Source organism: Diadema antillarum, unplaced genomic scaffold (assembly GCF_040938485.1).
Source record: "Diadema antillarum isolate AM-2024a unplaced genomic scaffold, OU_Dant_1.0 seq00001857_RagTag, whole genome shotgun sequence".
NCBI classification, from domain to species: domain Eukaryota; kingdom Metazoa; phylum Echinodermata; class Echinoidea; order Diadematoida; family Diadematidae; genus Diadema; species Diadema antillarum.
This window is the reverse complement of record NW_027272529.1, coordinates 460,958-486,164: the sequence shown is the minus strand read 5'-3', so window position 1 is coordinate 486,164 and position 25,207 is coordinate 460,958. Positions and strand designations below refer to the sequence as shown.

The following is a 25,207-nucleotide window of genomic DNA, read 5'->3' as shown; positions in this document are numbered from 1 at the left end:
AGATGATCGTTAATGGCGCCAAAAGCATTATAACAGTCATGACTCATATCTGGTGAAGATATGAAACCAGTGTTTTTCAAATATCTTAATGCCAAGGAGGGCTTGTTAGACGCAACTTTGTGCTCTATAGGGAAAGTAAGTTTCTTTTTTAAATTCTCGGAGGATGATTTTTCTGGTTGTTGTTGTTTATGACAGTGGAAAAGCACACGTGAGATATCGAGAGAGATTAAAAGGAGAGACACGGCCAACATTAATGTCATATATGGCATTAGGCAAAGGTACAGTGATATCAAGCGACATCAGAGAGAGCAACAATTATCATACAAAGCACCTTACCTTTGTGCAACTGATATATCATGTCGCATGAAAACACAAAAATCGACATAAGCAAACTTGTGCTAAGAATAGCAATGTGTACAATATACGCGTATGTCTTTAATTTTTGATCTCACTCCGTTACCTTGGCGCATTGTGATGAGAAAACAGCGAAATACAAGCGAAAGATGATTGACGTGACATTTGCTATTTCTTTAAAAAGTCAATAGTTGGATAACTTAAAGCACCTGCTTTAGATAGCATCTTTGAATTCTTTTACCATTAGTACTCAGTGACTCTCTCTCTCTCTCTCTCTCTCTCTCTCTCTCTATATATATATATATATATATATATATATATATATATATATATATATATATATATATATACGTTACTAAATGAAGAATCAAATTGGTAATGCATTTTTGGCAAATAAAGCATGAATTTATTCGACTCAAATTTTCGGCGTCCTACGCCTACTTCAAGAGTCTTGACAATGATGGTATCAAAACAAAGCAAAAAATGCATTACCAGTTTGTTTTTTCATTTCTTCGTGGAGCCACTAGGTATGTAACAGAGAGAGAGATTTTCTAACTATCTTTGGAACTATTTTTTTTTTACTATCCCTTTAATCGATTACTACTTCTTGTAAACCGTACTTGCAAGCACTCATGCATTAGGCAATTTCTACACATCAGTTGTAACGGTCAATTACAGGCCAATTCTGAGAAAATAAAAACCCAGCATGATTTTTTTCTTTATTCCAGCCGAACATTTCAAGTAGAGGCAGAAAAAAAAAAACTCCTCAAAAAACAACTTTTGAATACCTCACATTTATCTAGTTGGCATTTTTCAGGTTTTTGTATTCTATCCGTTATTATTCCGTGCTTCCTAGTGTGTCAAATGTGCATATTGACTCTGTCTCTGCTCACACACACACACACACACACACACACACACATGCACTCACCTATACAATTCAGATGATTAAATCTTGATGCATGTGCGTTTGTTTCTATCATTTATTGATTTTCTAGCTCAGCTAGCATTTCCCACAAAAAAAAAATATTAACGTTAAGAATATTCAAAGTATATGACCCTCTATCCCTGTCCTTTTCTTTTTCTTTCTTTCTCTTTTTTCCTTCTTTTTTTTTCTCTCTCTTTATCTTTATTATGTGGCTGTGCCATGGCCTTATTGTTTTGTGGAATCTATGTTCACCTCTATGTCACGCTTATTGTATTGACTGCTGAAAATACTATATAACATTTTGATGTACTGTTATGCTTCACTATCTTTGTTTGTAACTACTCAGTCGCCTGTTTTGTCAGTGCCATGACAAAATTTTAAGGTTTGTTTTAAGTGTTTATCAGTCTTCTTCCCTCGCTTGTATACTTGGGGATTCAGTCGGCTTTGTGTTTGTATAAGAGCTTCATTTTCCGCCATTATTCATCGGCAGAATGTATGCAAATGTCATCTCTATAAAGGATATAAGGAGGCAATGCGGCGAGGCGAATTTCTACGTCTGATCAATATTCTCGTGGTGCGAGATTTCGGGCTGCCTCGACCCTCCGGAGGTTTAATAGGAGGTCGATGATAATATGATTAAACATCGGGAGTGCGTCATAAAACTAATGTACGCCCCCCGTCGAGACGGGCTATTCCTGTTCGGCCAATTCATCGCCGGCACTCGAACCGCCACAAGGACCAAAACAGGGTCGCGTATTTGCTGTGAATCAAACAGTCAACATCAAACATTAAGCGCACTTCTATATCACTAGGATTGATGCCGAAGAAGTTCTCATATATTTTCCAGACCCCTCCTTTCAGCTTACTTGATATAATCTGTGAGCCCTGTATGCACCAATGATAATGAATAAATCAGTCATGCATAGAAGCAATGGCTTCTGCTACGCTCTGACATCAACGTATATCAGAGAAAACTAACTTGGATAACAACTAGATTTTTGAAAACAAAGAAGAAGTTGAAAATGTTAATTTTGATATTTTCGTTCTTCAAAGGGAATTATCTCGTTTTTTCATTCTTTTTGTTTCGTTTGATTATATTTGAAAAGGGCGAAAATATCAGAGTTGAGAATCGGACATCAAAAACAATTGTTTCGCCAGTTGATTTGGCGGGGAAAGCTTTTTATTCTATCATCTTATTCTGAGTATTTTTTCCAAAGATACCCAAGAGCTAGGTGCGCATCAGGTACACAAAGACCTCCAGGACTTTTCATCGGGACTTTTGGAAGGCCGGCTTCCGAAGGGAAGGAAATTTGGGGATGGGTGTAATTTCATTCCGCCTTTCAGGAAATGAAGTCCCGAGATTTCACCACCATGCGCCTCCTTGTAATCTCCAGTTGAATTCTGCTCCGGTCTATTTTAGGAATAGACGTCATATATTTTCTGAGTCTCTCTCATTCCTATCCCTCCCTCTTTGCTTCCTACCCCCCCCCCCCCCCCATCTTTATTTTCTCTCCCCTTCACCTGCCCTTACCCCTTGATCCGGCATACACAGTAGATGCTTCTCTAGTGGGACAGGCTGAGGGCGCATGCGCACTTGACATCCTAATTCCAGCCTTAAGAATGGTGACCCGTGCGTTCTATTCTTTTCCCCTCTATGTTGTATTATGGCCATCGTACGCGCATGTGCGCCCGCAAGCGAGAACATATCTATTTCAGATGCATTTCGCGGGAACGATTGCATCAGCGCAGACTAAAATGGAAACAAGACGACAGATCTTGAACCATATGGAAGCAGAATTTGACAATTTCTGCTCGTCAAAGGCCACTCGACCTGATGCAGTCAGTCTTCACTGAGGTTGACGGAAAAATTAAGGATTGTAGACTGTAGCCAGGATAATATGTGGAACCCCCTACTTTTTCACTATTCACATACATAAAAAGAACTTATTTTAGGATCACCTTATGTTGTCCTCTCTTTTGTATATTTTATCGATACAACTATTAACCAAACATGTCTGCCTAATGTTATGATCTAATACAGACAAATCATTTCGCCTTGTTTCTCACCGTCTCTCAGTGAAACGTGCTTAAAGGTAGAAGCGCAGAGATTAGCAACGAAAAACTGAAGGGTTCCAATGGCAGGAATTTTGATTGATTGGTTATATATGATACGACCATCATGCTGTGCCCTAAAATAGATACCTGCAACTTTTTCGATTGTCTCCATGGCAACCAGCTGTCTACTCTGAAGTCATTTTCTCTTTGGTCACTATCATTTTTGTCTCGTCTCCTTTTCTTCTTCTTTTTTTTTTCTTTTTCCCCGTTCTAACAGTGGCGAAGACTTGTAGGCCGTTTTAATTTCCCCATTTTATCTTTCCAATCATAAGATTGAGTCGTGGTTTGTTCTAGGCAATTTAAATCTTCAAATTGAACAATCCAGAAGCAATTTTGCCAGGAGACACAGAGGAGCTTCTCCAACATATGTTAAAGAGAAATCGGAAATATCATTCACTTCATGTTTGCATACGTTGTTGTTGTTGCTGGTATCAATGTAGGCATAACTCTAATGAGGTTTTCACGGCGGTTACACCAACGAGCTGTTGCCAGCTTAATTTTCATTGGCGACGTGAATTGGACGAGAAAGAAACAGCATCCGAAAGGACGTTCACGCACCCAGAGCGTGTGAACGTGGACCCATCTGACGGCAGCCGAGAGCACCCGCCGCATTTTGGGTTCGTTTTCCTCGCTGCATTAGTAAGCCATGGTTATATGATTAAAGAGTCCTGGGAGATATCGGGGTGCGTTGGGCAATCCATCCACTAGCCATTATCCATCTCATTCATGCAATTACCACCTGCGTCTTGGATGCTGTCTGCAGCACGCCTAGATAGATTGCTCCCTGTCAACAATCTGACGCCCTCTCATCTACTTTGGAGTAGAGATGGCTGCACCCCTGCAGAGTGACATAGCACTCCTTGTTCAGAGAGAAAGAAAACAGAAAAAATGGAAGAAACAGACATTTGGATGGCTGTAAGGTCAAGACATCATTACCTTACTTAATTTGCATATAGTTTGCATATCTTATCATGACTTTGAATGAAAACTATCACCATTTCGAAACTCCTTTGAATATCTTTTATTAGATTTTTGTTGTATGTCTTTTATTTGTATAATTTTATTTACATCTATTTGACTGAAGTTAAATTGGACATAATTATGCAGCATAGCTTTCCCTCTAACGATCACGTGATATACACGCAGGCTATTCTGTGGACATAGCTTCATTTTTTTTCTCTCTGTGTAACCCCATTGATAATTCTACAGCAGAGGACAGACAGAAATCGATTTCTGTTTTTTTTTTTATACATACATTCTTACATATCGTGCTATTCTCTTGCTGTGGAAGTAGTTCATACAAGCAACTGGAAAATTTTACAAGACCTCTCTTTTGTTTCCAAAATTAGAAATGGAAACTATTTAGTTTTTTTTTCTTTCTCTCTCTTTTCTGCTGGTGGCATATCTATAATAACGATTAGATTTAAAGTTGCAAACACAAATGAGTAGAGCGCTACAGTAATACGACTTATTACTGTTGATATCGAACTAAAAAACAGCATTGCAGCTTGACCAGTATGACCAAACCCAGCGACGGTCACAAGCACCTTGGCTTCGACGAACCCTGAATCTCCTCCATTAGGCGCAGTACGCAATCCTCTAGACCACGACATCACCGTAGTACAATGACCTGCTATGAAAAATTGGGAGTAGTGATTAAACGGGCTTCTGCCGACACCGATCAGGGTTAATAGTCTCACTCACCGACGATAGCTCAAAAGCAATCAAATTAGCCCCATCAAATTTTTAACTGAAACACACTTCGTCTTGGCTTGCTTTGTATGGGGCATAGAGAGATATACGAGGTCCATAATGTGCCGCATCGGCAGGTACTGGGGTTAATGGCATTGGTCATTCAACCCAGACATCACTGGAAGGACACATCCCTGTCTCCAGATGATCAAACACGTGCTCCATTACCATCCACGTGTGTCAGGGCGTGTGTGAGTATCAAAAGTGAACAGTTTAATTGCAAAACGAGTCAAATCCATTCTTGCTAATTTAAGATAATTATTTTGCTAAAAAATTAATAAACTGATAAGAAAATATGGGCTATTCTCAATCATAATTTCAAGAACATTCCTTGTTATGTAACGAATGAGGTATTACTGAAAAGACCATGATTTGCTCCATCTGATGATGAGCTTATTTGAAAATGTATAATGGCGTTTAACTCGCTTTGCGATAAAACTCTTCAAGTACTTCACTTCTTGTGCTATGCTATACAAGTATTGTACAAGCCCTTTGCTTTCAAGTGGGACTCTTTCAAAACTTTGTCTATTTTATCTAAAAACACATTGCATATGAACTATAATCTTGTTATGCTCTTATGTAATCCCCATCCCCCCAAAATGACTGCAGTAAGTTATGCATTCTACTTTCTTATCTGTTTTACCTGGCGTATTACACAAGTGTCATTATTGGCATTGTATAAATCTAAATCAGAAACTGAATGAAGCAAATCTTCGCAGAGTTTTGCTCCAAAGTGACTGGTTGCAAAAGTTTCATGCATTATTTTTCCTCATGAATTAATGAATAGTACCTCATTGCCCAGCACCCATGCAACGGCGAGCAACAACCCCGATTGTAATTCTTTATGCGGCAACAATTAGAAGACAACGTGGAGTTTCTATAGATACACACAGTGGCGGTGGGTAAGGACCATTCTAAGAAAATGGCGCCCGAAACTGGAGAAGTGAGCGCGGCTGATTGTCAACAGGTCACTTATCTCGATTGACCGGCCGTCACCATAGCAACACAATTGCGTAGACATAAAGCCTTTTCCCCCGTGGTAGATTATGACCGATGGCAGAGTGTGGCTGGTAATGAGAAGTGATGGTTACTGCGTAGGATCGGCGGGGATGATGGAGGAAGGGGGAGGGGTATAGAGGGTCCATCGACCGTGCTCCAGCACGTTAAGTTAAAGAGAAAAAAAAAGTGACGAAGAATAATGCTGTTGAGATAATGTATGTTGCACATTGTGGCTATACAACTTCGTATACTGTATACTGCTGATTAACGTACTCGAACAAATCTAAGCAAACAAACTTGCTGTTGTTAGTACTCTTACTTTGTGCCATTATTTTGATTCTTTTTTATGTCCCTTTTTAGTGAACGCTCCTTGAAGTCAAATCTTGAGATAGCTTTTTGATATCTCTATTGATTTTTTTTCTTCTACTGCATTGGTACGTGTAGTTTGAAAGGTTTCCCAAAGGTTGATATATCTATTTAATTTGTGTGTGTGTGTGTGTGTGTGTGTGTGTGTGTGTGTGTGTGCTTGGGAGAGAGAGAGTGTGTGTGAGTGTTTCTTAGTATAAGCACATACTACTTGCAGTATTAGTCGCATACTTTTCGCCGATTCTTGAGACATTTAAATCAGATCTACGCTAGATCCTGAAAGTGAAATTCGGCAATATAAAAGCAGCTCATGATTTAAAAAGAAATAAAAGACACACACACACACACACACCTAGAAAAACTGAACTGCATTTCCCTATACTAGTATAGAATCACTAACCACCGTAACGTTACATTCCACGTAACCTTTCCAAACAGGGCACTGTTCACATTCTATTTTCATACCTAGACAACGCCTCTAAGTATACGTAGTTTTACCCAGTTTGACCCACTTCACATGCAACGGACGTATACGTATATAGATTGACCCATTTCACATGATGATGTAAAAGCATTCTATATTGACTGCGCAAACACAAACAACATCACTGGATCACTGACAAACCCGCCCACAACTCAAATAAGCGAAGAAAGAACATATTTTCGAATTGTGTGTTGAGTAAGCCGTCAATCGATCCTTTATAAGCACATTGACAACCCCCTCCCTTCAAAATGATCATTTCGTGTCATGTGTGTCACCCCGTATGAAATCATCCCAAACACAGAAGAGGTGGAAGAAAAGAAGGGAAATGATGAGTAGGATAAGAAGAAAGGGAAATGAAGAATACGGATGAAGAGAAGGAGGAGGAGGAGGAGTAGAAGAGGAAATAGAAGAAGAAGAAGGAGGACGAGAAGAAGAAGAAGAACTAGAGATTGTAATTTGTCATTACTGACAAATTAAGGTGATCCGATTTTTTTTTAATCAATGATTCGAGGTCTGATCGCAATAGGCATGACCATACAGGTTTCATCTGTGTTTAGAGACATTGGCCGTGTGATGTTTGGATTCTCATTTAGAAAAGGGAGTCATATCTGTCATCTTTGGTACCAAATTCTGTATACACTAGATAACGAAGATACAGCAACAAATACATAATTTAGGCATGACCATACAGGTTTCATCTGTGTTTAGGGACATTCGCCGTGTGATATTTGGAATCTCATTTAGAAAAGCGAGTCAGACCTGCCATCTTTGGTACCAAATTCCGTATACACTGTAACGAAGATACAGAATGAAGTATATTTGACCATTGACCCCACTTTGCACAGCCAGGATGGCATCTAAGCAAAAAGTGGTTATTTCGTAAAATGATTCTTGTAACATGGTCTTTGCGTGTGCAAAATATAGAAGAGATAGGACATGTATTCACTAAGATACAGAATGAAACATTTATGACCTTTGACCCTAATTTACATACCCAAGATGGTGTCTGATCAAGAAGTTGTTATTTTATGAAATAATGTACGTGACATGAACTAAACATGTGCAAAATTTGAGGGTGATAGACGCTGTTTTTCTTGAGTTATTTCAAAGAAAGTTGCAGAAAGAAAAGAAACATCTCAATACATTGAAGATAAGCTTTAAATTCAACCACGTTTTTTAACGTGATCCCGACATCGTATGAAAAAGACGAAGGGTAAAATACGATAGCCCAAAGTCTCAGCTACAACATATTAAGATCTGGGAGAAATTCACCGAAGCATAAGTGAGCTATTGCTCGAAAAAGATAGTCATGTCAAATTTCATTTGCAGAAAAACTGCACTCCCATAGAGATAACACGTCATAATTCAGTTCAGTTCAGTTCAGTTTTTATTTCTGCATTTCAAAACCAATACTGCAATACTGCATTTCAAAATCAATAATGAAGATACAGAAAGAAGAATATATGACCTTTGACCGCACTTTTCACAGACATGATGGCATCTGAGCAAAAAGTGGTTATTTTGTGAAATGATTCTTGTAACATGGTCTTTGCGTGTGCAAAATATGGGAGAGATAGGACATGTATTCACCAAGATACAGGATGAAACATTTATGACCTTTCACCCTAATTTACATACCCAAGATGGTGTCCGATCAAGTAATTGTTATTTTATGAAATAATGTACGTGACATGAACAAAACATGTGCAAAATATGGGATTAATAGCCATTGTTGTTGTTCATCTATTGCACAGAAAGTAGTAGAAAGAAAGAAAAATAAAGAAAAAATTATGTTATTTTTATAGAAATTTGAAGGAGAAGCATGAAAAAAATCAGAAAAAGATAAAGTTAGGAAAGGAGATTAAGACTAACTAAAGAAAAAGAAGAAAAAATAGTGTTTAAAAAATTTAAAAACAACTGGCAGGGGTGAGCATCGAACCAGGGACCTTAGGATTACGAGTCGGATGCGCTATGCAATGACCTATTTCATGCTCCATAGGCCCTGTGTATTAAGCAAAATGACGCTGCATCGAAGCCACATGCAATTTTCAACCAAATTTTTCGACGTGATGCCGACGTCGTATGAAAAAATGGAGGGCACACTTACGATAGCCCAAAGTCTCAGCTACAACATACTAAAATCTGGCAAAAATTCACCGAAGCATAAGTGAGCTAGTGCTCGAAAAAGATAGTCATGTCAATTTTCACTGCCAGAAAAACTGCTCTCCCATAGAGATAACACGTAAACTGGTCAAATTTTACAAGGATACTTTCAATCCATTTTTACGAGGTGATGACGTTATCCAATCATAATGTTGTTTTTACATTAATGAAAGAACATTTCATAAGCTACAACATACTGAAATCTGGGTGAAAATTGGCGAAATTTAAGTGAGATACGCTCGAGTGAATTTGAAATTTGATGACGTCATTTTGAAAATTTACTTTGTTTACTTTATTAAGAAATGTGATATGTTTTAATCATTTTTTCAGTATCGCCAACCCATGAAATGACATGTACAACTCATCAGCTTTTAGAATATATCAAGAAAATGGGGGGTCACCGTCCATCCTGACGAGTAAAATCCGATTTAAAATTGGCGGTTTTTTGGCATAGTTGCACTGTGTATCCCCATTGACGCACGCGCGGAATTTTGAATTTGACGGGCCCGTATGACGTCATATTGAGTCTGATCGACTTGAAACTTGATAGAAATATTCCTTGACATTTTGGACATCCGATCCGTGTGAAAAAACTGAAAATTTCTATTGCATATGAGCTGTGCGTGCGTATATGCGCGCGCGCGTACGCGTCCGTCCGATTTTTTCAATTTTTCAAAAAATGCTCCAAATGGTCTGAAACGTGTGCAAAAAAAATTTGAGCTCGATTTGAGCATACAAATATTTCAACGCGCGCGTACGCGCACGTATCAAGAGAAAATGTGAATTTTGAGAATATGAGTAAAATGCGCATAACTTGAAATATCTGTGACGTAAATTTCATTGAAAAACTTCATTCCATTAATGAGATATGATTGAGAATGTGTTTTCATATAATGACGTCATAGTGACGTCACGGTCGACTGATCACTTTGATTTTAGTTCGATTGCCGTCTTTGGGACACGATACATACATGGTATAAGTTTGAACTTGATAGACATAGTACTTTCTGAGCTAACCTCTGCACAACTTTTGGGGAGAAATAAAGAAAGAAGAAGAAGAAGAAGAAAGAATCCGTACAGATACAATAGGTGATCCGAGAGGATACTCGGATCACCTAATAAGAAAATAAGAAGAAGAAGAAGAAAAGGAAAAGGAGAAGAAACACTGGCTCAGATTCATGTCAGAATTTGTTATGTGTCATACACTCCGTACGCTTACTGTTCCCCTCCTATCATTTGATTTCTTTTATTTTGAGCTGATTATCATTTTGTTCACAAACACACATATATACACACCCAAACACCCACACACACACACACATACGCAACGCTTGCAACCTGAAAGGCTGACACCATTGCACCCCTATGTACTCTCTAAAAAAAAAAATTGAGTGAAAATATTCACTCTTAAAAGAGTGAATACAAAAAAGAGTGAATTTAGTGTGAAATTGGAGTGAATTTTGAGTGAAAATGTTCATTTTCACTCATTTTGGAGTGACCTCAGGGATCACTCGAAGATTTTGGAGTGATCCCTGAGGTCACTCTAAAACGAGTGAAAATAACATATTCGCTCAAAATTCACTCCAATTTCACTCTAGATTCACTCTTTTTTGTATTCACTCTTTTAAGAGTGAATATTTTCACTCGATTTTTTAAAGAGAGTACTTTCAGTAGACGAAATACTACACGCCTTCTCTGTTACGTAATGAATTGGTATAGGGAATGATTGCTATCAGTGGTAGATGTGTACCTACTATAGTGTAAATGCTCATTTCATTCCATTTCATTTCATTCATTTAGTTTATTTTGTCACGGAACCGAACTCAGTCGGAAGCTGTTTTTCAGCCATGTTGGTCCTTCTCAAGTCGCGTTATTACAATACTCCCTTGTGGTATGCTTTTTTTGTGTCTCCTCCGTCCAAAAACCTAGAAAAAGACGAAGGAAATATAAATAGTAATAATGATAATTATATTAGTATCAAAAACATGATGATGATATGAAAGCTAGACATAATAATGATAATGAGAAGAATGACAATAATGATGTTGTTGATGATGATGATGATGATGATAATGATAATAATAGTAATAATGATGATAACAATAATAATAATAATACAGAATTGGAAAAAATGGGGTTATGGACGAAAAGCAATTCTTTCGTTGATGATTGCCTCGAGGGATATTATCAGAGAAAATACGTAAAGGTGTTTATCTTTTTTTTTCCACATCATTATGAGTAAACGGAAATAATCGTTGAATGAAAAGATCATAAAGTAATAGATATTGATTATGGGTTCTAGATGTCTTCTCGCTTTGGCTTACTAATCAATTTGAAGACCCCTCATCTGTTTGTAGTTCACTTTCTATTTTTGCTTTTCACACAATACAAAAAAAATTACTCGCATACCGACATAAATTTTGACACTATAACGATACAAGTCAGCGAGTGCATAAACTTTCAAATTTAAGTTGAAAACGTGCGCAAATGCGAGTTTTATCACTTTGACATTATTGTTTCCCATCTCGCAATATGCAATTTGGTCATTAATCCCAGTTCGTTCTCTGTCGCCGGGAGTATGATGGATAGTGAGGCAACTTTTCAATATTCAACGAGGAGGAGTTGCCAAAATGTCACTTCCACCTGGATCGTGTTTGAGATGAGAAAAGCGGAAATGCCAGCGACGGCCTCGCACGTTGAAGATCGACGGCTTTGAACGGGGAGGGGCTAATGTGCTAGACAGCCGCATACCTTGAAAGAGCAGGTATCGCGGGATGGGGGTAGGGATGGGGGGGGGGGGAGGGGTAGTTGGGGAGGACTGACTGCCTACGCTTATCTACACAGTACCTCGCATTGTGACTTCTCAAACATCACGTACTTTGTGTAATATGGAGTCGTTGAGAAAACATCAGCTTATGTGTTGCGATAAAGGTTTGATTGATAGTTAAGTTATAATTGATCTTTAGAGTTTCTTGTTGGTTTTGATGTATTCCTCCGTGTTCTAGCCTTGTTTTACAACAATTTTGGCAGTCTGGCATACACTCCTACAGAGATGTTTTTGGTTCCTGAATGAAAAGCGCCAAGAGATTGTCAATAATTCTATAAATCTCTACAACTATAAGTATTTTTGTAATGATAATCGTTGAATAGGTGATAGGCTTCCAACAGCTGAGAATGGAAAGCGTAGAACGTGCGATATGAATAAAATAATGCACCAATGTATCTTAAGTTGCTTTCAGATTTTTCAAAACAAAAAAGAAATGTCATCCGATGTGTAAATATAGCTTATGGTCCCGTATGTATAAGTGGTGAACTTTCCAAAACTGTCTTGCAGCTGTTGCCCTTTCCTTGACGCCCCCTGTATCCCTTTTGCTGGTCAGACAAAATACAAAACAGGAATAAGATGTAATTTCAATACACACATACTGCCTGTCACGTTTCATGAGTTACTGTATCAATCACAGGTAAAGACGCTTGATCATTTGGATAATAAACAATCAAGGAGGTTCTTTATATAGAACGCTGCAACGCTAGCGCAGACGTGAATCTGGAAAAAAAAATCATTCCTCCCCGTTGTTGCCATAGATACCACGCGTGCATCCTGACTTTTCACTTCGATAAAACGTCGTCTGTTTTGTAGAATCAAGCACACCTTGAACCGACTAAAGCCAAGACGTCAGTTGAAATGTCTCAATTCTTCGGGTGATGATATTCGCAATACCTGTAAATGAGCAGCAAAGACGCCCGGAGCAGGAACACCTGTGTGTTCATGCGTGTGTGTGTGTGTGTTTGTGTATATGTGTGTGCGTGTGTGCTTGCGTGCGTATGACGTGTGGTGTGTGTGTGTGTGTGTGTGTGTGTGTGTGTGTGTGTGTGAGTGTGTGTGTGTGAGTGTGACAAATTCGCGAATAAATATAACACGTTGTTGCAATGATTTCCCCTGAATGACAATGACGTACAAACATCTATAACTTATAAGGACAAATCAATTTAGCACTATTTAGCGATTGAAACGGATGTCATGAATATGAGAATGAGTACATAAGACTGACTCACCCTTGTTAATCCTTATTTTATAACAGTGACCTCTACGTGAGATTGCCTTTTTTTTTTACACCTGAATGGCGACGTCACAATTATTTGACTGACAGCACGGACATCACTGAGGAAATGCCCACAGCCCGGATAATTAAATGTCCACGTAAAATTTGACGTAGCGTTGCCTATGCCCCATTATCTTATGACTACAAAATAATGAGTGAGCATTTATATGTAATAACAAAAACAGCAAAACTGCATGGATTCAACTGGTTTGATACGCTTCATCAACTGCGTTTTCTTTTGGCATATATTCTACTACATAATTTATTAACTTAATATCCGTAGATTGTGCGATTATGATACGAGAATTTCATTGTACCAGATTGATTGAATACTGTCATAAAATAGTGTAAGAATCATCAGTAAAAACTAAGTTTGATAACATGCGCTAAAATACCTAGTCCGCTGATGTCAAATCTCAAGAGAGTTAGCATTGCGTTTACGCATGACTCATCTCTCACAAGGATCGGTGAAACACTATGCTGATATGCAACACACTGTTTTCCTGTCTTCGGTATATTATGAACAAGATGTATCACACACACACACACACACACACACACACACACACACACACACACACACACACACACACACACACACACACACAAAATCAGCTAATTTCTATCAAAACAATTTTTGGTACTCAAAGAGCTGTGGCTTCGATGTCCAAGCCTGACGCGATGCGAAAGCAATTAGTGAATATTTGCCCAAATTCCACGACTACTTTTAGCTTGAAGAGATGGGCCAGAAATGAAACGAGTTTATACAGTGGTTATGTTTTGAGCTCGTTATTTTCTGCATACAGAGTCCTGGAGAGAGAAAGTGGGGAATGGGGAGAGACAGAAATAGTACTGGAGGAAGAGAGAGATAGACAGACAAAGAGATAGAGAGAAAGAGAAAGAGAGAAGGAGAAAAAGAGATGGAGAATTGCTAAGAAAAAATATACAAAACAAGAAGAAAAAATCCAAGTAAAAGAAGGAAAGAAAAAGCTCCGAGAGAGAGAGAGAGACAGAAATGAACAAAGGACTTAAAAGAGAAGGGAAATCCAACAAGAGAAGTGGAGAGACGAGAAGAGAATAAGAGAAAAAAAAGAGAAAGAGAGAGAGAGAGAGAGAGAGAGGGAGAGGGGAGAGAGAAAAGAGGAGAGACACTGATTTAGAAAGGTGAGGCACGCAGGGGATTATGGGAGACGTGGGAAGCCAGTCGAACGCACCTAATCGAATCATACACAAGGAACTATGGTGTTTTCATTTCCACCAAGTTTAACCACTTGACCTTTGAAATACAGCCTCTTCAGAGAAGATGTATAGAAACTAAAAAACAGCAAAGCAAAACAAAACCAAAAAAAAATGAACAGGGGGTAGGCATAGAGGTCCTGATGTGATGAATCTTGTCCATTCGATTATTAAAATGCTTTTAGGCGAGACGTCCAATGATAATGCAAATCGCTGCTAAATGTGTTCGTAAATGGTGCCATGATTTTCTGTGTGTGTCAAACACAATGTTGTCAAACGAACATAAGGCTTAGAGGATGATGTAGGAGATTGTCTAGAAGGCAGCAAGAATTAGGGTTTGAAAGATTTAAACTGGAAAGGAATCATCAAGAGATTGAATCCAATTGGCCTAAATTGCCTGCGAAGTTTGTTGGTTTAATACTGCACGGTAGAAAACGGACAGATGTCTTAGTGATTATAATATGTCTGCGTTTCCTAATCTACTGCACTGTGTGTTTCAGCGCTCTTTACCGCTTACACGTGGAATCCACCAGGGATGACAAAAATAGAGAGAAAAAAATAGAGAGGGGGAGGGTAAAGAGATGGAGAGGGAGGAAGAGAAAAGCAGACCAATGTGTTCTTCAGATGCCTTTGTGTCGGAGACTGTTTCATCAATGTATCAAGACGATTGACATGAAATATCATAATTGTGCCAACGAGAAAGACTGTACAGTGGCTTCCAATAACGAATGGAGAATAGTGGAAAGGAGGGGGGGGGGGGGGGGACTGCAGCAACGAGCACATATTATTGATTTGCTGCTGTTCAGATTTGCTGTTGACATTATCTTGATTGCACGAGCCGGGCGACGTAATTGGAACCAGCGGCTTATTAGGCCAAATCGTGGGGGGAGAATGCCCGCTATATTGGCCCCTTGTTCCGGCGCAGATACGTAACACTCACCTCACTATTTCAGTGGACGTCGAATTCATGGCAATTCCGCAAAAGAGGAACATTTTCGTCCTATTAAAGTCCCCCATAGTGATCTAAGAGGACAACACGACAGAGGAAAAAAAAAACAAAAACAAAATTAGGTCATATCTGTCATAACTAAAACAATACCAGTATTTGTATTGAAAAGGACCATTAGAATGTGTATTTACTTTGCCTGAATTACTGGTACACACACAACTGTCTTATGGCAGTAAGACGGTGTAATATAAAATGTTTGTTGATAATCTGTTTATGATAATGTAGTCCTGCATACCTTTGTGCATATAATATGTTTACAAATAGATATAGTTTTATGTATAGCTATAGATATATATAGATATTGATAGATATTTATGAATATTTATTGCATACAACAAGGAAAGCAGAATCAGGGGTATATCAAGCCAGGCAATAATAACCCTCCGTCGGTTAATATTGCTCGGCATGGCTGAGAAACGGGCCAATTTGATCAACTTTGGTCCCATCAAGTAGACCGGCTTTGCGATACCAATTTGCCCCGAATTGAATTTCAAACCGTACGTCACCCACTGTGCGATGCCATTAGATGCTTCCTCTTACATCTCAGATATGATAGAGGTGAATGAATGCCGTCTTTGTCATAAATGACCAAGAGAAGTTTTGTTAATGTGTGGTCCTGCGAAACCCGAGATACCGGGATATACATCCTAAAAAAGAAAACATCAATCATTCCTATACGATAATTGACTTGGACATGCTCAGACGTAGCAACGGTTTTTTTTTATATGTGTTAGAAGGTTGCCTAACATAGCCAAAAATGATTATGAAATGACAACCACCCCCCTTCCCTTGGTAGTCATGGTAGTTAGACTGGTAATGTTATCAATATAATGCAATATGCATGGCGCGACGTGATAAGGATCCTTAATTGATCAAATTGGAGCCACGTTAATTCTCTTTTCATAATTGAAAAACAATCTCATTATTTCTCTTTACTTGTACTGCAGGATACAAGATAGAAAAAAAAATCTTTAAAAAGAAACCCCTTATTTATATTAGTATTTGCAGAATAGACTAATCGAATTAAAATGCATATGCCATTCCTAGATATAAAGATATTTAGAAATCAAATAAAATCAAATTACACTTTTCTTACTACAGGTGAAGCAAACAAATTGAGATACATAAAAAGCGGCATCAAAAAATTATATTACTATTAATCTAACTACCAGACTCACTTAATGCTCGTGATGTAGTAGCTATATGAGGCAGATAAAGGTTTAAATGACAACCGATTGAATTCACCATATCAAATTAGATAGTAATGGTCCCTGCTTGCAATTGAATGGTTATCGAGGGAGTGAAAACGCTTTGTGAACGCTAAAACAACTGCATTCGTATAATAATGCATATAAAATGACTTGACGTGAGAGTCACGTCTCGACAATGAGAAATATGGACTTCTCTGGGAATTCATATTCTGCTGGTGTGGTGAGCGACGCATTAACGGATAGAAGTATTTAAACGGAGTCATCGAATTTCCACATCTTTTACAATCTATCTGTTGGTCACGACAGAAGTCCCGCAGCATTTTAATAATCACATGAAAAATCTTGAAGAGTTTGCTACAGACAGTATCCGATGCCATCAGGCAAATCTTGCAAGCCCTGTGCAGATGTGCCTGAGGGGCATATGTGCTTACGTGTAATACAAGCCTGTACTCTAGCAGCAACATTATTGCGTCGAGATATATTTGGAAGCATATGAGAAGCACGAAAGATGACAAATAAGTGTCATAAAAGTGTCCTCTGGGAACACAATGGCGAATGCGAGACAACACATTAAGCTGAAAGAAGAGTCGAGCCAACACACGTCAATGATACTTGCTCTTCACAACGCTCTTACAGTGGCGCCACAAAAATGACGGAAAATGGAACCGAGGGAGCAGACGATAACTCACCGGCTGTAAACGGCGCCAAATTCAGCTTTACCTAAAGTGGCTAATACACGGTGCGTAGCTCCTGTATTAAGTTCTTTTCCCCGACATGATCTGTAGATATTCCTGTTTTGTCAAAAATACATCTTCAAGTGCTCCTGTCGCACATTACAATCACAAAGGAAAATGACATTTCTGTTGGCGGGAAAATGCCTACGTAAAATTTCTGGTTCATCAGTTTTTAAAATCTTACTAAGATTTTAAACGGCTAGACTGTTGCATGCAAAGTATTTAGAATATCATTATGATGTTCAAGCCTGTAAAAAGCAATGAAGTTTCGCAGTCGCACCAACAAACTTGAAAACCTATTTACTGTTCATACATTGAAAACATGCAATCTCATCATGCGTAAAAGTTTGCTCCCATCATGCGGTCTGCAGTCAGTATACTGCCTAACTCAATTTCGACTCGAAGATAAAGAAATATGCCTGATCAAAAATGCACAAGACGTACGCAAACCAGTGAAATGGCAAACCAGTTTAAATCTTGGAATGCGTCTTCATTAACATAACAGCCTCTTGTAGAGTTGTTCTCTCGCTCGCTTCCTGTACGTAACGGAAAGAAAACAAACAAACCTGAGCAAGTGCTAAGGTTGTGAAATGAAAGGGATATAGCAAAAACGTTCTCAGTTTGGACAGCAAAAACACTCTGACAACATTGTAGAGAACTTTAAGGTTAACCATGGAGCTACAGACGAACCCGTTTGCTTGTCAAGTGTCGTTTTATGTTCATTATTCGGTGCTGCGCGCCTAAAATAAACCTGACTTTTTATATATTGTGTGTTTGTGTGTGTGTGCAAGAGCTTGAGTTCGCCACCCTGCGGGGGCCCCAGTTGAATATTCGCCGGCTGGAGACTGCGTCTCCCCCGCAGCACCGGGGCGCTGATTTGTCTACACTTGACATTTCAAGGGACACCCGATTTGCGATTTGATATCAAAACGAGTGAATAACAACGGAATACCTGTGGTCAAACTGACTTCTTTGACACGTTGATCGTCAGAGCTATTCGTCATACAGTAGAGGAACTTATCAATAAATTAAAGACTCTTTTCGCAAAATATCGGAGGCTCTTTTTCTTTTGTCCGTCTATTATTTCCCATTACCTCCATGCCATTACGAATGTAACGATGCCTGCTACAATCAACATCGGAACGACATCTTACACTGTCTGAGCACACAAAAACTGAATGGCATTTGTGGGGTGTATGTAAGTTTATTCTCAAATATTAGATTTTTTGGGGGGTGAGATTCTATTTAAAGGCGCAATCCTGTCATGATCAGAGTGATTTGCAACTCTCGCCACTTTTGTGTGCCCTTCATTTTTATGACGTTTATGACCTAAATATGCCTGAAAGAAACTAATATAGGGAACCTCTTTTTCTATTTCCAGCTAAGAATAAAACTGAAAAGTGAGACAGACGACTGAAACAAATAATAATTCTGACTTAAAGAAGAAATGAACTCCAAAATAGTATCAGTTTCATAATAAAGAAAAAAGTCCCTGCAGAACATTGCAAAAATGATCAAAATCGGATAAGAAATAAGGAAGTTATGACATATTGAAATGTCAAAATTTCTCAGAAAACACTTCCTGACCAGTTGTTTTGAATATTCAAATCAGCAAGTTGATGATGTCATGCTCTCATAATTTCTTATTCATTTCACATACAGATAAAAAAAAAAATCTCATATTTCAGTTGCATTGATATAAAACTTGACTTAAAACCCCCCAAAATGAAAAAATAAAACAAAACAAAACAAACACGTTAATGTTAACTCTGATATATTTTTTAGATCTTGGAAGAGGTTCTGATTGGTAAATCTCTAATAAAAACAAATTTCATTGTTCACAATCAAAAATCTTTTACCTTGTGTGAGCTTTCGCCAACTGCTTTCTGCAGGCTTCTGATATATATATTTTGGTGTGGGAATAACGGTTTTACCTCTGTTAGCTAAAAATAATATTTTTTTTCCGAATTTCAATTATAGCATAGCGAGTTGATGATGTCATGCCCTCATATTTTCTTTATACATTGTATTGAAAAATATGAGGGCATGACATCATCAACTCGCTTATTCGAATATTCATAAGGACTGGTCAAGAAATGTTAAAAAAAAGAAGAAATTTCATGATGTCATGTCTTCCTTATTTCTTATCAGATTTTTGTCATTTTCGGAGCGTTCTGTGGGGAATTGTTTCTTCTTTTTGTTAGAGTTCATCTATTTTTGGGGTGAATTTCCTTTTTAAAGAACTGATTGCCTAATGCCCAATTAGGTAGAATATTCGAGTATTTTTTCCACCTCTAGGAAAAACAAATGGCGTTATGTCATGAATATTATGCACTTCGGCTCTTCAGTTCTGATCGACAGGTGTTGCGTCATAGGTCAATTATTGTAAAGGACGAAACAGTTAGAAATAGATTCACACGAGAAGGTCTCTATGAGTAAAAACCCCGGTGACACAGGAGACACACTGCATCAGTGCAGATTATTGTATCGTCACTCAATCAATTCATACCAAATCAATTTTCAATCCCTTCTTGACCAGCTGCTAAAAATATCACTGAAATTGTGTGCCAGTGATGATTACAGAGTTAACGTTCAAAATATCTTTGACTGGCTGACGATTTCAGATATTCAATTGATATCTTACACCAAACACTTTGATATTGATGGAACAATTTTCAAACATTCCATGAACTCGTATTTCATGTGAGGTACTAGTGAATAATGTTGTCTCTTACGCCAATTATGTGGCCTTATTTCTCATTAATATAATAAACAATGACGCTGTCAACAGATACACTTAATGATACTGCAGCTAATAAGTAAATTGTGTGTGCACGGCAGCATGTTTTCCCTTCATAAAACATGGCCGAATTCTGTCAGTTTGAATAATGTTACGTCATCTTTAAAAGCTAATGGAAAATCTATATCCGCCGCAGTGCAACCCATTTGAATAGCATCCGAAATGAGAATAGAGAACCACTCTTAATATAACTCCGTGTGCCTCTGACCCGTTTAAAGCGGATATACTAAAAAGGGTACACACACTCGCAAAGACACACACTCGCAAAGACACACACACACACACACACACACACACACACACACACACACACACACACACACACGCTCAACACACGGTCATATATGGACGGACACGACAATTTCCATTCTTTCACCAATGTTTTTCATCCAATTTGTCATGGCATTTTCCGGCCGCATCTCCCATATGTTCCGACGGTTACCAATCCCTCCGGCCAAATTGCTTGAGCATGACTCTTCGAATCAATCTTAATCAGCGTCGATTTAGTGGCCCCCTTTCTTTTTTCTTTGAGAGGATCTACATGGCTTGAAGAACCAGGATCCTTTGACATAAACAGCTTTGTGGTGCATTTGGAAATGCCAAATTGTTCCCTGTATGAACTCTAACCTTTGTGGCTGACATTGGGTATTATGGCTCTATTGGAATTAGAATTCAAGTCGAAAAGGCATCGTCATATATGCCTTTTAAACGACACACTCCGCATCATAAATCATCGGGGAATGTTTAACATGCATGCTGAACTATGATCGTTGCAGTACTCCTCGTGTCGTTTATTTACGGTTTGTTTTCGTAATGGTTCGGAGTGACATGAACCTAATATATCTCCTCATCTTAGCAGCATACATCACATACAACAGAAAAGAGAAGTCGTGAAAAGTAGGGAGAACCAATAGTTGTGGAAAAAAAGACAAAGAAAAAAATAGTTTTTTTTTTTCTCTGCGACAGTGAATACGATTGATATCTGGGTACTTATAATTGATTCAAGATCATATTATTTATATAAAAATAGAACAATATATCATCAATTTTGCAGTCTAGTTTATATGATTTTTATGGAAAGGAAGAAGGAAAAAAGACAAAAGAGGAGGGCAATAGAAGTAATGATGATGATGATGATAATCATGATAATTATAGTAATAACAATAAGTGTTTTTAATATCATTGTTAAAAATATTTATCATTATCATTATTCAATGTTATAGAAATGTTAAAGTATGAATGATATTAGTAGGCCTAATAATAATAAGGGCTTAATGATACCAATAGGCAAAAGAAGGAGGAGGAGGAAGAAGAAGAAGAAGAGGAGGAGGAGGAGAGGGAAAGAAGGGTTGACAAAATGATATGCTCAGCAGAAACCTGTAAGGTAAATGACCGGTACGCAGGAACACGTAGGTAACGCAATATACAGGAACGTCATTCATACTAGCACATTGCGTGTATTTATATCAGATTTATCTACATTTTCCTGCCCGAAGAAAATTCTTGCTCCTAGAATGCCATTTGATAGAAACCTTGTAAAGTAATGCACGCAGTCGGTGGATGCTGTGATCAGACAGTGAGGAAACTGTCGCACCTAACGACGAAGATAATTGTATTCCACCATCCGATTCTACATGAAGCATTCGATCACCCCTCCATCCCTATCATTTTTTTAAATATACCTACAACTCTTTCTCCAGCGAGAAAAACCTGTAATGGTGTTGAATGGAAGAACAGAGCAGCATCTGAGCGCGGGGTAATGCTAAGAAGATGTAGTTACCATGGCAACGCACTTGAGAAGGTTCAACTAGCATTCCCTGCTGTTGACGTCATTGTTACGCAGATTGTCTGCTTCCTCAAAACGATCATGAAGAAGTCATCTCTCCGTTGTTTAAGCCGTACTGATTCATATCTAAGAACTATGAAGAGTATATGTACGGTGTATTTGCATATATATGTTCTAAAGAGCCAGCTGTTATAAGTTTTTCTACTTATGCCCAACCGTCAGAAAATAAAATAAAACGCAGTTTATTTTCGGCATTTTTTAATGGGTAAAGTCATTGACTCTTTGAATCAGTAAAGTATTTACGATGTATCTAACTTCGACCAGGGTCAGAGAGATGGCAAACAATTTTCATTAATCAGACATAATCATAAATCTGCTTATTATTGGTCAGTTTTTTGTCCATTATACCCAACATTGCCTTAGGCAAATTAGAGAAAAGTCTTATTATCATCTTTAAATCTGATTTTATCGATCCACATGCTGTGTCAGTTTATTGAGGCCTTCGGTCACCTTTCCCCGAACCCGACCCTAACATGGCACCGTGTTTTTTCTTGATCCATAGATAACCCATCTCTACAGATATACATTATTTTTTTAGACATGTTGGGAGAACATCTTGTCAACCAACTTCGCTTATTGTGGCGTCCTCGGCAACATATTTTACTTTTATTATATTATAGAATTGAATTGAATTACTGAAACTGCACTGGTCCAGAGAAAATACAGATATTTTAGACAATATCATGGTAACTAAGCGATTTACCCTTTTACATGATTTGCTTAGGAAAAGAAGATTACATATCTATATGATGACATTTTCATGTATATCTTTGAAATAATCACTGCATACTTCGTTTATGTATTGTTCATTGATTTGATATATATTACGCTCTTATATACTGTATTTTTTCGAGTTTTGCACAATTGCAGAAGTTGCATATGCAGAAATCAATGATATGAATTGAACTGAACATGACACCCTGAAATATCTACTGTCGTATCAGTGTTATTACCCATCCCCGCCTCTGCTCGCCTTGTTTCTTCTCCGTCTTAAAAAACAAATAAACACAAATATAGTCCCTTTTCGATGTGCCCCTCATGCAGCCAAGCAATACCTGAGTTCGTAATGATGCACATTTATCGCCACTCTTTCTTATCATTCAAGACTATGCGCCGATGAGCGCCGAATGCCATAATAGGACGAGGCCATTTTTTGCATCATGACAAATTTGACCTTTGGAGTCTCACAGTACCTTGAAAGACACCCGAGCTATTTGGATGGAAAGACGATGTCCCGTCGCATTGATACACCGACGAAAAGGGTGCCACCTTCATTTCTCCAAAGGCCACAATACGAGTGGGCGGGCTCAATCCTCATTACTTTCAGGGGCACCACGGTGTATGAGCATCATGATAGTCGAGACATTAGTATATAGCCGTCTGTAGAAGGTTTCTTCACTGTTGCGCCCCCGAGTCTGCATAATAATATGATTTGGCCGTAAACAATAGAGCAGGTTGTTGGGCATCATTTTCACATCTTTGAGAATGGAAGAATTGTTTACCATACAATTACTCTAATATAATTCATTGTCTTTCGTTGCATTCTGTGGAAAAACATCGCATCTAATGTTCTCTGCAAAATAGAAGCGCTATTCTAGAAACAAGATGAATTTGGCTGATGATTGATAATCGTGTGTATTTCTCATTCTGTCCGTCAACTCTCCATTTTCAATTGTAACTTATTCAGTGGATATCAAAATATGTTTGCAATTTCACTGCGCATGTCCTTCGTTACTCAATGTTAAACTCGGCCATGCTGAAAAACAGCTGTCCAGCTGAAAGCAAACTTTTATCCCGTACATAAATAGAATAAACTCAAAGTCAAAGTAAAACTCAAAATCTCTAAACCGTATGTGGTAAAATGAGTGAAAAACAAAACAGAACATGTGCAGAAAGAGATAGAAGGGGAAATCATAATAACAGTTGAAAGAGAAACTGCTGTGGATAAACGGAATAGTTACAGGAGATAATTATAAACAAAATTATGCAGCATCAGCGACAGAAAGTTCATGCACTTTTCTACAAGCCAACAGACTTACTATACCTTGTGGGCATAATGTTATCATAATCTTCCTGCAAAGCTTGGGAAATGTAGATTTAGTGTGCAATAGACTATAATCTTACCAAAAAAAAAGTTCTTTAAGTCCCTCTTGGAATCCCCTAGAAGTAAACCCGCACTAGAGACGTCGTCAAGTGGAATGGAATTGATAATATGGTAAATGTGATTGCCTTGTCCGAGAATTTTATCTAATCTAAAGGCAATCAATGTGTGTGTGTGTGTGTCTGTGCGTGTGTGTGCGTTATGTTAGCTATGTTTTGCCATTTTTTTCTGCGTTCCCCCGTCGTATAAACAAAATGAGCCGTCTGACTGGTGTCTCGACCTGTAATAAAAAGATGAATTCTTATCTGCCGTTATGCAATCCAAGTTAGAAAGGAACTTCGATATCGTAACATAAGTCAATAGATGAACCACGACAGCTTAACCCTAATCAGGCTGGGGGGGGGGGGGGGGGCGGATTCCGCCCCCCCCCCCCCCTCAACGTTTCGCGCAATATCTTCGCAGCGCGATAAGCTCCCGCCGCGATGTTTCATGACTTTTTTCTTTCAAGTATCGCGCAACTTTTGAGACCAAAATTGTTGCGCCCGCGCGTACCGTTTTGACGCGACGCCCGTTCGAAAAAAATTTGTCAACCCCAAAATTGCTCCAAAACGTGATTTTGTGTACAAATCCAATGCAAATTGTGTTTTTTCAATTAATTCACATAAAAATTCATATCTTGACTTACAATGGACGAAATTAATTTATCTTAGCATAATAAAGCTTCGAAAAATGTCTGTGACAAATCTTGGCCAAAAAACAAACAAAAACAAAAGGTCGAAAAACAACGAAATACATAAGAAATTCAAAAAACAATCAAATACATAAGAAATCAATTTCAATACAGATTTTTTTTTATCCTATGTCTCAGGAGAATGATACAAGAAACATTTTGAAAAAGAAATTAGCTTAATTAGAGCATTAATAAGTGATTTAGAGCCCAAAACTGATTTTATGCATAAATTACAATAATTAATTAATATAAAATATAAGAAAAATTTTTCGGAGA

General features: G+C 38.1%; 1 protein-coding gene across 1 annotated transcript in view; it reads left to right on the top strand.

The window, feature by feature from the left end:
- Nucleotides 1–25,207, top strand: part of LOC139712787 (synaptotagmin-4-like) — a 77,985-nt gene that overhangs the window by 27,154 nt on the left and 25,624 nt on the right. The gene's annotated exons all lie outside the window — the stretch shown is intronic.